Consider the following 13,099-nt stretch of genomic DNA (forward strand, 5'->3'; position numbering starts at 1 on the left):
CTCCCACAATGTTGGGCCCTAGTGGCTCCTAGAACTTCCATGGAGAAAAAACTCCTACAAACGACCTCTGATTGCTCTCTAACCTATGCCAATAGCTTCAGAATCACTTGATTAGTCAAAATAAAAAAAATAAAAAAATGGTCCAAAAGGGACTTTGCTAGCCAAAGTTATGGCTCATTCATTGAAATGCTTGTTTGCCCCTAAAAAAACTCTAATTAACTTTAGTTGAGGGCCAGATAGGCCAGCCAAATATGGCGGGACTGCCAAAAATGGTGCCTCCGCCAAAAATCCGCCAACTTAACCCGTAACCGTTTGACTTAACTGGAGTTCATTAATGCCATGTGATCGGATTTTGGGCTTAACTGGTGGTTATCCTCGAAGTTTATGCCAAACTTGTCATTAAACGGTTATTGGAATCGGGTTTTACGACATGATACGTGAACTCACCTTAACTGTTTCGTTGTCCGCTGGCGATTATGGTGATTGGCCCACGGTTCTGGGCATAAAGGCATATGGTAAGGGGGTTGGCCCTTAGGGGCTGGCACCCTTCGGGCCCGAACCAAAAACATTTGAAAACTTTAATATGGTTTAATTCAACTGGCATCCAAGCGACAACCCGGTGGTATAGTGGTAAGGCACTAAACTTATATGTTGGAGGTCTCATGGTCAATCTGTAGGTCGTCCAACAATTTTTAAACATGCCAAATTTGTTCAACCTTGGGGCCACGTTGTGGCCTTTGGGCTTGCCACATGGCACCCCTCCATTGGATGCCCAAAAGGAATATTTTCATAATATTCTATTTTAAATATTTTTGAAAAAAAATTCAAAAGTTAAGGGTTATTGGGCGATTTTCTTTTTGACATAAATTCTGCATACGGAGACCATTTTTTGAAACATTCATGGTGCCAGAATCAGGAGGACGAGCTCTATCCAGTCATTCAGGTTCAAACCAGTTCTAAGCACTTTCATTTTTGATCATTTTTCGACACTTGGGACATGAGCCCCTGATCAGTGCATGTTGCACCTCCTGTTGTACTTGTTCCTATTGCAACTCCTTCTCTCGTGTGTGCAACTCCTATTCTTCCTTGAGTTGTCACTTCAGTACCTGCAATTCCTTCTTTGTTTCTCTCTCTTCCTTCGCATGATCCTCTTGGTCACGGTGTCACCTCATAGCCTCAATCTCCAAAGCTACTTTCATTACAAGTAGATCTGCTTGAACTTGCAACTTTGCTTCACCTCTACACTGTCAAAAACCTTCCTCTTGCATTTGTCACACACAATTGTGCTACCTTCTACCGTTGTTGATGGTGTTGCTCGATGTGATTCCACTGCCATTTCATCTTGATATCCTTGTCCATGAACAACTTGATGTCTCCATAGATAGACAATTTCATAGACACTTGATCGACTGCATCCCCAGTTGCGCTCTCAAAAGTGTCTTTGACTCTGCTATCCTAGAAGCCATTGTACCTATGGTGCTGAGAGGTAGAAAAATACCTGCGATACTTGGAGACATAGAAACACTCATGTTAAGCAATCTATCAGTTGAAAACCAAAAGAAACTTAAGGATTGACATGCAACATACCTGTGTGACTGTCTGTAAAGATTGTATAATTTTCACGGGAGGCTCGGAGACTGACTGCCAAAACTTTTCAAGACATAGTTCAGGGTGTTGGGAGGTTGGCTAGCTATTGGAACTACAATGCATAGTCTAGCCTAGCTTGCTGAGGACTGAAACTACACAATGCACAATTTTAGTTAGTAGTGAAATGCAAACCAGCAAACTGTATTGCGCAATTTCTGGCGCTAGCAAGGCAATGCCTCCCAGAATTGCACAATTCAAGCCTGGAGGTTAGTGTTGGTCCATACCAGCACAATTTCTAGAGAGAAGACAGAATTTTCACTTCCAGAAATGCAAAATGTTAGCCGGGAAAAGCAAGGTCTGGGCTAAGGTAGCCCATACTAGTCGATGAGCGATTGAGAACATGAGAAGTCTAAATGCATGGTAAAACTTAGTGTAAACAAGAGTGAATGATTGTGCATGCAAACAGTAAGTGCAAGATTCAGAAAATGGAAAATGTGCATGTGTGTGAAGCAGGTCACCACAACGGTGACTGTTGGTGAAAAAATAGTGTCATGCATGTGACAACAGTGAGATGCAAACAAAAATTGAAACGGTGCTTCTACAAGCTAGCATACATTAAAACGATAGCAAGCACTCATTGAAATCAAGCATACAACACTTACACAAAGAGAAACACAAAATGTGATAGAAACGTAGCGCAAGACATGAGAAGCAGACTTGCCCTGAAACAACTAAGGTGAAAGTGCCAAAGACTCTTGGGTGTGATGTGGGATGTCAAAGCTACAAGATCGATGTGAGGAATGAGCTCTATAGGGTCTAGTTCATAAGTTTTGATAAGATCAATATTATGATGGGCATGTCACAAATCTAGGAAAAGGCGACACTTGGTGAGAGGTTTCTAAAATGATCTTTGCATGTAACCCCCAGCTGCTAAAAATAGATCCCTAAAATCTAGGGATGGCTTTTGCATTCTACCTTTTACTATTTCGGAAAAAGAAAACCATGCACGTAAATCGTTTTTCTCAGTCTTGGAGGGAATTGGTCAAACTAAAGGCACATGCGTCGATCTGCAAGCCTAGGACAAAAAATTGTGCAGCTTCTGGGTTGAGCAGAGCTAGTTGTCTATCACGCATTGTACAATTTCTAGGCTGAGTAAGTCACTACCTCCCAGAATTGTGCAATTTGTGGGTTGAGGCCCAATGCTGGGTCAGATTGCATAGTTTTCTGAAGGAGGACCGCCTAACTGCTCTGCATAATTCTGGAGCCCAACAGGGTGCCCAATTGATTTGCACAATTTTTGGAGGGAAGGTTGGTTCCCCTCCAGAATTGTGCAATTTTCTGGGGGAGTCTCTCAGCCAGCAAATAGTCTAAGTTTGGGATGTTGGTCTACGAGAGGGAGACAAACAAGCTGACATGCATAGGTTTACAGGCCACTAAAACTCAAATGAAGATTGTGTGCTTGATAGTGCAAGACATGCTACTAAGAATGGTTGGTAGGGAGGCTAAAAAATGAAGCTAAGGCAAAATTTTGGAGGGTGGTTGTAGTCGCTACAACACTTGGCGACACACTGGTAGTTTTCCAGCTCTCTGTATGGACCTTGTTCATGAAAATCAAGTCTAACACTTGAGGATGTATTGTTCGGTTCTATGATTGTCTTGGCGTCCACACTTGCTTGATTATAAGATGTAGCATTTGCCATGCTCTTGATCTGTCAGCACAAATTTCAAGCCAAGAAACACAATTGTTTTGATTGGGATGAGGGGTATATTGGTGCATAATCCACATGATAGTCAGAGTTTAAGTTTTCATCTCTGGTGTTGCTCCGCTCCCAATAGACCTAGACAGTACCCCGACAGAGTTACGCAGTAACATAAGCATTGCTCTACTACCAACAAGCCTAATGAGTACCCTAATGGAGTTACTTGTATCACCTCTCTACATAGGAAGCCTTTCTCTTCTTTTGTCTTATTTATTTTCAATTTTTTGAAAAATTTTCACATTTTCATTTTTTTCATTTTCATTTTCATAACTGTGCATAACACTTATACAGTTTAGAGGTGGAAGAGGGATCCCGCCTTATTGAGAGCAGAAGAGGTTTTTCCTTCAAAGAAGTAGTTTGTATATACCTTTGACGTGTTTGTTAAGGTGTTACCCTCACCTTACTCTACTTGACTGAGCTGATAAGGGTTAACCCAAAACAACTAACTAGAGTAGGTGACACTGGTTAGCATGTAAGCATTATGTTTTCACTAATGCTCACTTCAATCAGAACGTATTTTCCGTTGATATATCATGGAATAAAGACAAAAAGTTCTTCATACAGAGGCAGGACGACAGATAACCAAGCACTGATAATTGCACAAGTCCTCTTGTACTTGACTCAGCTTCTTTCAAGAGTTGCACATGGTTTCATGAAAAAATAACCTACAAACATAAATAAGAAAAAAGACAACAAAACAAAGCAAAAGTAGAAGTAAATGTGTAAGCAAAGTGAGTAAGAAAACAAAGAGGCAAACAAACAAACATGCAAAATCAGAAGAAAACATGCATGCAAGCAAGCAAACCGAAAGAAAACACTACTTCTACTCCTAAGCTAACGGTGCATTGGTCTTCTCACATAAAGTGATACTTCCAATGTAGCCACCGACGCATTGGTCGACCCATGTTGGTGAAGGCATGGTTCTTGAACAGTACAACTGTGCGAACTCGCAAACTTGAAAGATATAACAGTGAAGTCAAACACACTCTAAGTTTGAATGTGTCCACATAACATAAGTGAGTGTAAACGCATGACATGCAATATGTGGACCTACCATGGTGTTGTGCTACACTCCATGCAATTGTTAAGTGTACACATACTCCCTACTGTGACATGAAAGAAAACATGAGAAAGGTACACCACTTACATTGCACAAGTGTGCTTGTTGTGTAAGATTCCCCCTACAAGAGCAATGGGATAGTGTAATTCGAGTGGAGGAGGCAAAATATGGTTGTTTGGTTGATCTTTAATGCAAAGAAGATAGTGATGAGGAGCTTTGTGTGTTTCAGTAATTTCCTGATCAAAGGTGAAACCAACCTCAGGATAGTGAGGGCTTGACATAACCATCATCTCAGGTTGAAGTGGCTCAACAGCCTGCGGGGTTTCAACTTTGTCGATAGGTAGATCATCGGAGACCAGTGGCTTAGATAGATTAAAAACGAGTGAATCAACACCATTATCAAATGAATAAGTGCATAGATTATGACAACCACAATTAGAAAATTCAAGATGTTCATCAACATCCTCATGATTTGATGAATCATGTAGAGGGGTAGATGAGAAGTGGAAAAATTCACCCTCTACATTTCTAGAAAAGGTAGATGAAAAATCAAGTGTATTTTCAAAGAATTATTTGTCCTCACTATTATTGGATGATGGAACAATATCTGTTGTGTTCTATGGATAATCAATAATGGGTGAATCCATATATGGATATACACAAGTGAAATCAGGGATGGCAGAATCACCAAAGATATCAGGGAAAAACAAAGGAGGCGCAGACAGAAAGGAATCATCCTTTGTCGCAGGTTGATGTTCAGGATACTAATCATACTCTTCATGAATGACAGCGCAAGTTGGTTGTGTGATACCCACTACATCGATAGCTTGATCCTCGTTCACAACAGGTGTAGAGTTTGGAATGGAAGAACACAAGACAATGCAATATGAAGGATCAACAGAACACAAAGATGGATGTTGAGGTAAGACATGCATGTGACAACCCATGGGATTCACAACCAAATATGGATGAAAATTGAGAGAAGTGATGTTGGGAGGATGTGACAGTTGAACAAACATGTGTGCATGTTCTCCCACATCACTCTATGGTGGTGGAGTTATTTGATGAGAGGACGACAGGCAGCCACTTGTGACAACGACCGTGTCTATTTGTGATTGCACAACTTCATTATCGAAGTATGCTGAGCAGGGTTTGAACTTCAAATTCTTCTTGGGATTAACAGATTTGGTAAGGAAATATTCAAATATGTCCATGAGATACTGGAATTTCATCTGACTTTTCGAAGCTTCAAACTACAATATGTGGAAGCGGTCCCAAAAATCCATAGGCGATTCTTACGAAGTCTTCTGTTGTTTTAACAATTTTTTATCAATATGTTCTGGATCAAAATGATGGAAATTAGATTCAATGAGATCACATAAATGCTCAAGTGAGTGCATGCTGTTGGGTGGCAGATTGCCACACCATCGTTGTGGGGATTTGCGAAGTGTGTATGTAAGAAGCACGCTGGCCACTTCTGCATAGAACTTGTCTGCATCCTCAAGGAATGCATAGAAGTCTTCTAAGTACTCAGACCATGCTTCTTCACCTTCACCATCATAAGTAAATTTCGACAAGATATAAAAAAGCTCCCTCATGATGTTGAGAGGTTCGGCATGCGAAAAACATTCCAGTGGGATGATATTGATAGTATCCATGACAGATGTTCAAAGATTAAAAATAGGAAGATAGGACTCAACTTTTCATCTGGCCCTCCTTCTAGTGCCAAAATTTTAATGGTGCTAAACCTACCAACATGTCCGGGGATCTCCCCAGTAAGAAGTCCCAACTATACCTCAGATCGTTTGGGGTAAAATTCCCAACAGTGGGTCGTATAGTATCGCCTTGATTGCGGTTGCGCACAAAGGTAAGTAGGATGTCCTTATTGGTAGCAAGGGTGTGACAGGCACAACAAGGAAAGGAAGTTGCATGAATGGCTCTAACACGTGGAAAGTGGGGTGAGTGCGCCCCTTGGAAACCTGTGGAAAAATGTGGCTTGGAAGGGATCACATGAGCAAAGATGCATCACAAAATGGAAGGCTGGTGAACCAAAAATCCAAAGTCACTGTCGTGTGCTCCTCCAAAGAGATGTACTAGCTCTGCACTATGGAGAAGTCAAAGCTCGTTACAATGCACTCCAGGCTTTCTCTAATATACTCCTATCAGAAGCTTGGCTGCCCAAAAGCACATAAAATGAGTTATAAGGTTCTATAAATAGCAAAGGATGGGGTGACCCTTGAAATTCCCCTTTGTGACTCTTCACCTACCCTCATGACTCTTAAACTACTACATGACTATTACATTAAACTATCGAGACTAGGACTTTCACTTTACAAGATGTTACATACAATTTGCACATGTACCCATGTGAGACAAAATAGGCTTGAGCAAGCCATGCGGGACATCACTAAGACTCAGACAGTTGTGGGGAAGAAAAACTCTTCAACATCCTTGCGATGATCGACAATGGAGAAATGATGCCAAGCTTGGTCGTCCGTGATGGTGTCCATGCACTCAATGGTGACCCTGTTGAAAGCGAATTGTTGCCTCCATTGCATTCGACTACACCGATATGGCTCCTTTGTCAAACTTGTTTGATAATGTGTGCATCATTATCTTGAGTGCAACTGTACCAGAAATATGTTGATGCATAGTGTCTATGCTGATCTCCAAGTGTATGATGGTGACTATGCGCATCAACTTGTCGACATACATGTTCAGCTCCAGTCACACTTGGTTGTTGTCTTTACCTCAGTGAGTTTGCCAATGGGTGGGATTTCAAGCATGCGCACAATGACATACATGCTCCTGAAAACTCTTGCATGTGATCGATGACACTGCTCACCCTGTCTACTCCATGCCAGCTACTGGGCTAGTTCTATAACCTGTATGGGCGAAGTTTCATCAGTTTGTGCATGTTGCACCTTTTGTTTTACCTGTTCCTCCTACAACTCCTCTCATCTGTGTAGTTCATGTTCTTCCTTGAGTTTCCACTTCAACAACTACAAATACTTCTCTGTTTCTCTCTCTACCTTTGTGCGATCCTCTTGTTGTGCTGTCACCTCATAGCCTCAATATCCAAAGCTACTTTCATCGCAAGCGGATCTACTTGAACTTGCAACTTTTCTCCACCTATGCACTATCAACAACCTTCTTCTTGCATTTATTACACTTAGGTGTGCTACCTTCTGTAGTTGCCGATGGTGTTACTTGCTATGAATTCACTTCCATTTCATCTTGATATCCTTTTCCACTAACAACTTGATGTCTTCATAGATAGACAAGTTCATAGACATTTTATCGACTGCATCCCCAATTGCACTCTCAAAGGTGTCTTTGACTCTTCTCTCGTGGAATCCATTGTACCTATGTTGCTGAGAGGTAGACAAACACCTGTGATACCTAGAGAAATATCAACACTCATGGAAAGCAATATGTTAGTTGAAAAAAAATAGAAAAAATAAAGGACTGACATGCAACATACCTGTGTGATTGTCTGTGAAGATTTCACAATTTGCATCGGGAGGCTGGGAGACTGACTACCAAAACTGTGCAAGGCATATTTCAGGCTAACAGGAGGCTCACTGACTATTGGAACTGCATAATGCACAATCCAACCTAGCATGCTGAGAATTGAAACTGCGGAAACAATTTTAGTCAGTAGTGACATGCAAACCAGCAAACTGTATTGTGCAGTTTCTAGGGCCAACAAGGAAATTCCTCCTAGAATTGCACAATGTAAGCCTAGAGGTCAGTGTTGGGCCAGACCAATGCAATTTCTAGAGGGAAAGCAGAGCCTTCACTTCCATAAATTTGCAATGCTAGTCAGGAAAAGCAAGGTCTGGGCCAAGATAGCCCATACCAGCCGACGAGTGACTGAGAACATGAGAATTCTGAATGCATGGTAAAACTTAGTGTAAACAAGAGTGAATGATTGTGCATTCAAATAGTAAGTGAAAGATTCAAAAAATGGAAAACATGCATGTTTGTGAAGCGGGTCACCGCAATGGCGACTGTTGGTGCAAAAACAGTGTCATGCATGCAACAACAACGAGATGCAAACAAAAACTGAAAAAATGATTCTACAAGCTAACATACATTAAAACGGTAGCAAGCGCTCATTGAAATAAAGCATACAACACTTACACAAAGCGAAACACAAAAAGCGATAGAAACACAATGCACGACATGAGAAGCATACTTGCCCTGAAACATCTAAGGTGAAAGTGCCGAAGACTCTTGGGTGCGATGTGGGATGTCAAAGCTGCAAGATCGATGTGGGGAATGAGCTATGTAGGGTCCGGTTCAAAAGTTTTGATAAGATCAAGGTTATGACACGCATGTCACAAAATCTAGTAAAAAGCAACACTTGGTGAGATGTTTCTAAAATGATCTTTGCATGCAACCCCTAGCTGCTAAAAATAGATCCCTAAAATATAGGGATGCCTTTTACATCCTACCTTCTGCTATTTCGGAAAAAGCAACTCATGCATGTAAATCAGTTTTTCTTGGTCTTGGAGGGAACTAGTCAACCTAAAGGCACATGCATCAATCTATGAGCCTGGGATGAAAATGTCCGCAATTTCTGGGCTGAGCAGAGCTGGTTGTCTGTTAGGCATTGCACAATTTATGGGTTGAGTAGGTCACTGCCTCCTAGAATTACACAATTTATGGGTTGAGGCCCAGTGCAGGGTCAAATTGCATAGTTTTCTGAAGGAGGACCACCTAATTGTTCTGCACAATTCTGGAGCCCAACAAGCTGCCCAATTGATTTGCGCAATTTCTAGAGGGAAGGCTGGTTCCCCTCAATAATTGTGCAATTTTCTTGGGGAGTTTATCAACCAGAAAATAGTCTAAGTCTGGAATGTCGATTTATGGGAGGGAGACAAAGAAGCTAACATGTAGAGGACGACATGCCACAGAAACTCAATTGAGGCTTGTGTGCTTGATAGTGCAAGACATGCTGCTAAGAATGGTTGGTAGGGAGGTTAAAAAACGAAGCTAAGGAAAAATTTTGGAGGGTGGTTGTAGCTGCTACAATAGAATGTGTATTGGGTTCGTATTGGTAGGGGATTAAATAATGTGATTTTTAGAGGCATTTTCAAATATGTAGTCAAATTAGGGGTATTGTTTAGTGCAACACAAATGCACGTGATATGTCAGAGGTTCTTTGAGTGAATCCCTCATATTTCTAGTGGGATTCCAACGTTTTCGCATCCCTAAAAGACAATCCCATCATACATCCACCCCAGTGCTTGCAACGAAACCATTTGTTGGTCCACGAGATACTAATAGACCTAGGATTTGTGATATAGTGGCTAACAAAGACCTTCTTAGCACCGCTTGTTACACAGTAATTTGTTACTGCCTTCACTCCTAGTCCATCTACTGTGTCATGTGTCCAAGTCAAACATGCTCATACTAAACAAATGCTCTCTTATGATGCCAATTGACCCACTTTTCCTAAGTTATCTACCTCATTGCGACTATGGACTTAATATACGCGCTGAAGGGTGCTCATAAACAGTCCAGCTGCGCTACCAGCGCGGAAGTACATCTGATTCCCGTGATGGTTCGATTTCATGCTCCAGTGCGAGGTTATTTGTTATCTTTAGCGATTATCTAACTGGCTACATTGTTCACTGGTGATGTCAACGCTAAAGCTCAGTTATGTACTCGCGATGATCTAGATTGGGCGAATTTGTTCCAACAGTCGGCTTTCTGGATGACTCCAGACCTAGTTGTTGACATAGTTTGTCTCGCCCTTCCTTCCTTGGTATGGAAATTCCGTCAATTGTGCTACCTTCCTTGGGGATAAGCTCTCTTTTCCACCTTTGTTGGAGACTCCTTCTCCTATTTAAACACTCACTTTTGATATGATCAGCTAGTTGCTAATTGGTAAATTCTTGGATTGAGCAGTGTTGTTAGTGCTTTTAATAGATAGCTGGTGTTGGTGTGACTAGTGTGAGATTGTTGATAGCTTGTGGAAGGTTGTGAAGTGCCCTTGACTTTATGTAAAACTTATGAGTGAGAGAGAGACCTTTGTATGTTGGGAGATCCATCTTCAAAGAGTGAATGCTTGAAGAACAGGCTGGATGGATCCCTCTGAGAAGGCTTGCGACGTCAAGACTTTGGTTGTAAGCTTGCTCTTATTTCATTATTAATACAATCAAAAAAGTTTTCTTATGTCTTGTATGGAATGTACTTGATAGCTCATGACTTCTTGACTTTGTGAGTAAATAGATCATTGTTGTTTTTCACTTACGTGCTTTGTTGTATTTCCTTTGCTTTGTTTCAGGTTGATCACTTATTAAGGAGAAGGAAGCGAGAGATGGAGTAGCACAATAGAACTCCATAGACCATCGGTTGAGGTAGGCCTCCAACTATGACTATTTAAGGAAAGCTATTGTTGATCTGTCCTTGTTTGTGACTAGACCCACTCTAGGGCTAGAGGGGTTGCCTCTGTCTGAAGAGGGAACACTTTTCTGCTTCACAAATTGGCAACTCCGCTGGGGAGTCTGTCCTATGTTCTTATCTTTTCTCTTGTTTTGATTTTGATTTGGCCTCCCTTTGTTTTTGGGGATTAATTAGCAGTCTTCTAGGTCACCTGGATTGATCTGGGAAATCCCTTTGTTGTCTGTTGGATTGACTGGTTCTTATTTGGGAGTTTTTTGTTCATTTGTCATTGTTTTGAACATCATCGCGGATAAAAGTTTAACAGTCACGCTGACATCGCGATCACTCTTTTGTAAAATCCTGTGCATCGCTGAATAATGTCACACAGTCGCGACGATCCTAGAAATCGGTTCATCATGGAAAAGACGTGTATAGTCGCGACATCTTCACCATTTTATAGCTTTGCACCCCCGACGATCTCGAGTTGCTAGTTTAATTCCCACGAAGACCCTTGAAATCGCACCATCGTGGAAAATAGGTGTACTTTCGCGACCATCTCTTGTTGTCTGTGTAACACTAGTGATGTCAGCTCTAGTTGTCAGTTCATTACTAGCGATGGTCCTAGTTTAGCGATGTCATCTCTAGCTGTCAGTGTAACACTTGCGATGATTCCTGTAAAGTCGTTTTTACAACTTTACCTCCTGAATTCATCAATCTTGTCTATCCCTTGTTGTTTCTTGTCTCTCATTAGCTTGTTTTAATTGCTTTTGTTAGGGTACTGTCTCTTTGATTTCATTGAGTGAGTCTTGTGTTTTTAGATCATGTGACCTGGCCCTTTAGGAGTTTCATGGAGAAACCGTTTGCTTGGGTTAATTATCTGTTCAAGGTTCATCCACAACCGTCTTGTGATTTGCTTGAGGCTCTTTCACTGCTTGTTTTCTTGCTGGTTGACTTTTAGTGTCGATTATTAAACCAATTTTTTATGTTGATTTGATTTCCTCACTACCAAGCATAGATCACAATTGTTTGGATCGATCAGTTCACACTTGCTTGCTTGTCTCTTTAAATTCAAAAAAAAAAAAAAAATCAAAATTTTGCATACATTTAGCATACGAAAGTGAAAGTACATTTGCATTATGAATTTTCATGTTTGAGAAATTGGAAAGCGAATTTTAAATGCATTGTGTTTCTTAGTGTTTGCATTTGCTTGTCTTGGTTTTATTGGTTTAGGAATGGTCTCTCTACCCTCCTGTAGGTAGGTGTTCATTGAAGTAAAAGGATATTTCATTCATTTTAGCTGCATCCTAGGTTTTGTTGTATACATACGGTAGGACCTGAAAAATGAAACATAATTCAAGATCAACCTTAAAACGAAATGAATAAATATAACAACGCATTGGAAAATAACACTCATTATTTAAAGGTCTAGGCTAGAGACGTGCTCCAGCATCGTTAAACCTAGTCACTGGTGTTCTCACTCAAGGTTGGGTGATTCCTCCTTCTATGACTCAATAGTGGTCTAGTACGGAATTGTGCTTGCATGTATCGTTGAGTATATGTTGGGAGACCCCACTAGGTTATCATCCTTTATCCCTAAGAAGCCGTGTCTGCCGGCTTGCAAACCATAACGCACCGAACACAACATTCGGGAAGATTGACTACCATATGGAAAGTCCTTGGTTTTCATATGATCGCCAAGGTGTATATGCAGTTTTGCGAGTTGTTTGGTAAACCTTTTGCCTAGTTTCTCTAAAGTAGTCACTTTCATTCCTTTTCGGACTCCTTAAAAGAAAAGGTCCATCTGAGCACTTGTCCTTTCAGGCTCATTAAACCTCAAAAGAGATAGAGTCACCTTTTCGTCCTTTTCTCGACTCTTGAAACATGAAAAGGTCAAGTTTTTTTCCCGCGTCATAAAATTTACTGCCCATGAAATATTCCTGGTAATAGTTCAAGTTCTTGGTTGTGAGAAGAGTTTTTTTCAGGCTCGTTCTCGATGGAAACATTCCCCGAGTCTACCGGCCAAGGTTTTCCCCCAGATGGAAATCCCGGTCTGTTTCCTTCATTTGGAAATTCCAGTGCTCCGTATATGGCAACATTGTCTTTGCTTGGGTTAACCATCGGTTTGTCCATTTGGTTTTTTTTTACCTCGGTGGTAACGAGCGTCATGACTCCTATTCCACCGTCTCCTTCGTTTGAACCACGACATGTTGATTCCAAGGCTGAGCCTACGCCTTCTTCCCCTGTTTCTTCCTTCTCCTCCCCTCCTTCGCTTGGTGAAAGTTTCAAATCTAGTAAC

General features: G+C 41.1%; 1 pseudogene; it reads left to right on the forward strand.

The window, feature by feature from the left end:
* The first annotated feature begins 430 nt into the window (after positions 1-430).
* Positions 431-13,099, forward strand: part of LOC149200171 (omega-hydroxypalmitate O-feruloyl transferase-like) — a 44,887-nt pseudogene continuing 32,218 nt past the window's right edge.

This window comes from Pinus tabuliformis, chromosome 2_1, assembly GCF_031772625.1.
Source record: "Pinus tabuliformis cultivar Carrire ecotype Pingquan chromosome 2_1, CPIR1, whole genome shotgun sequence".
NCBI lineage: Eukaryota > Viridiplantae > Streptophyta > Pinopsida > Pinales > Pinaceae > Pinus > Pinus tabuliformis.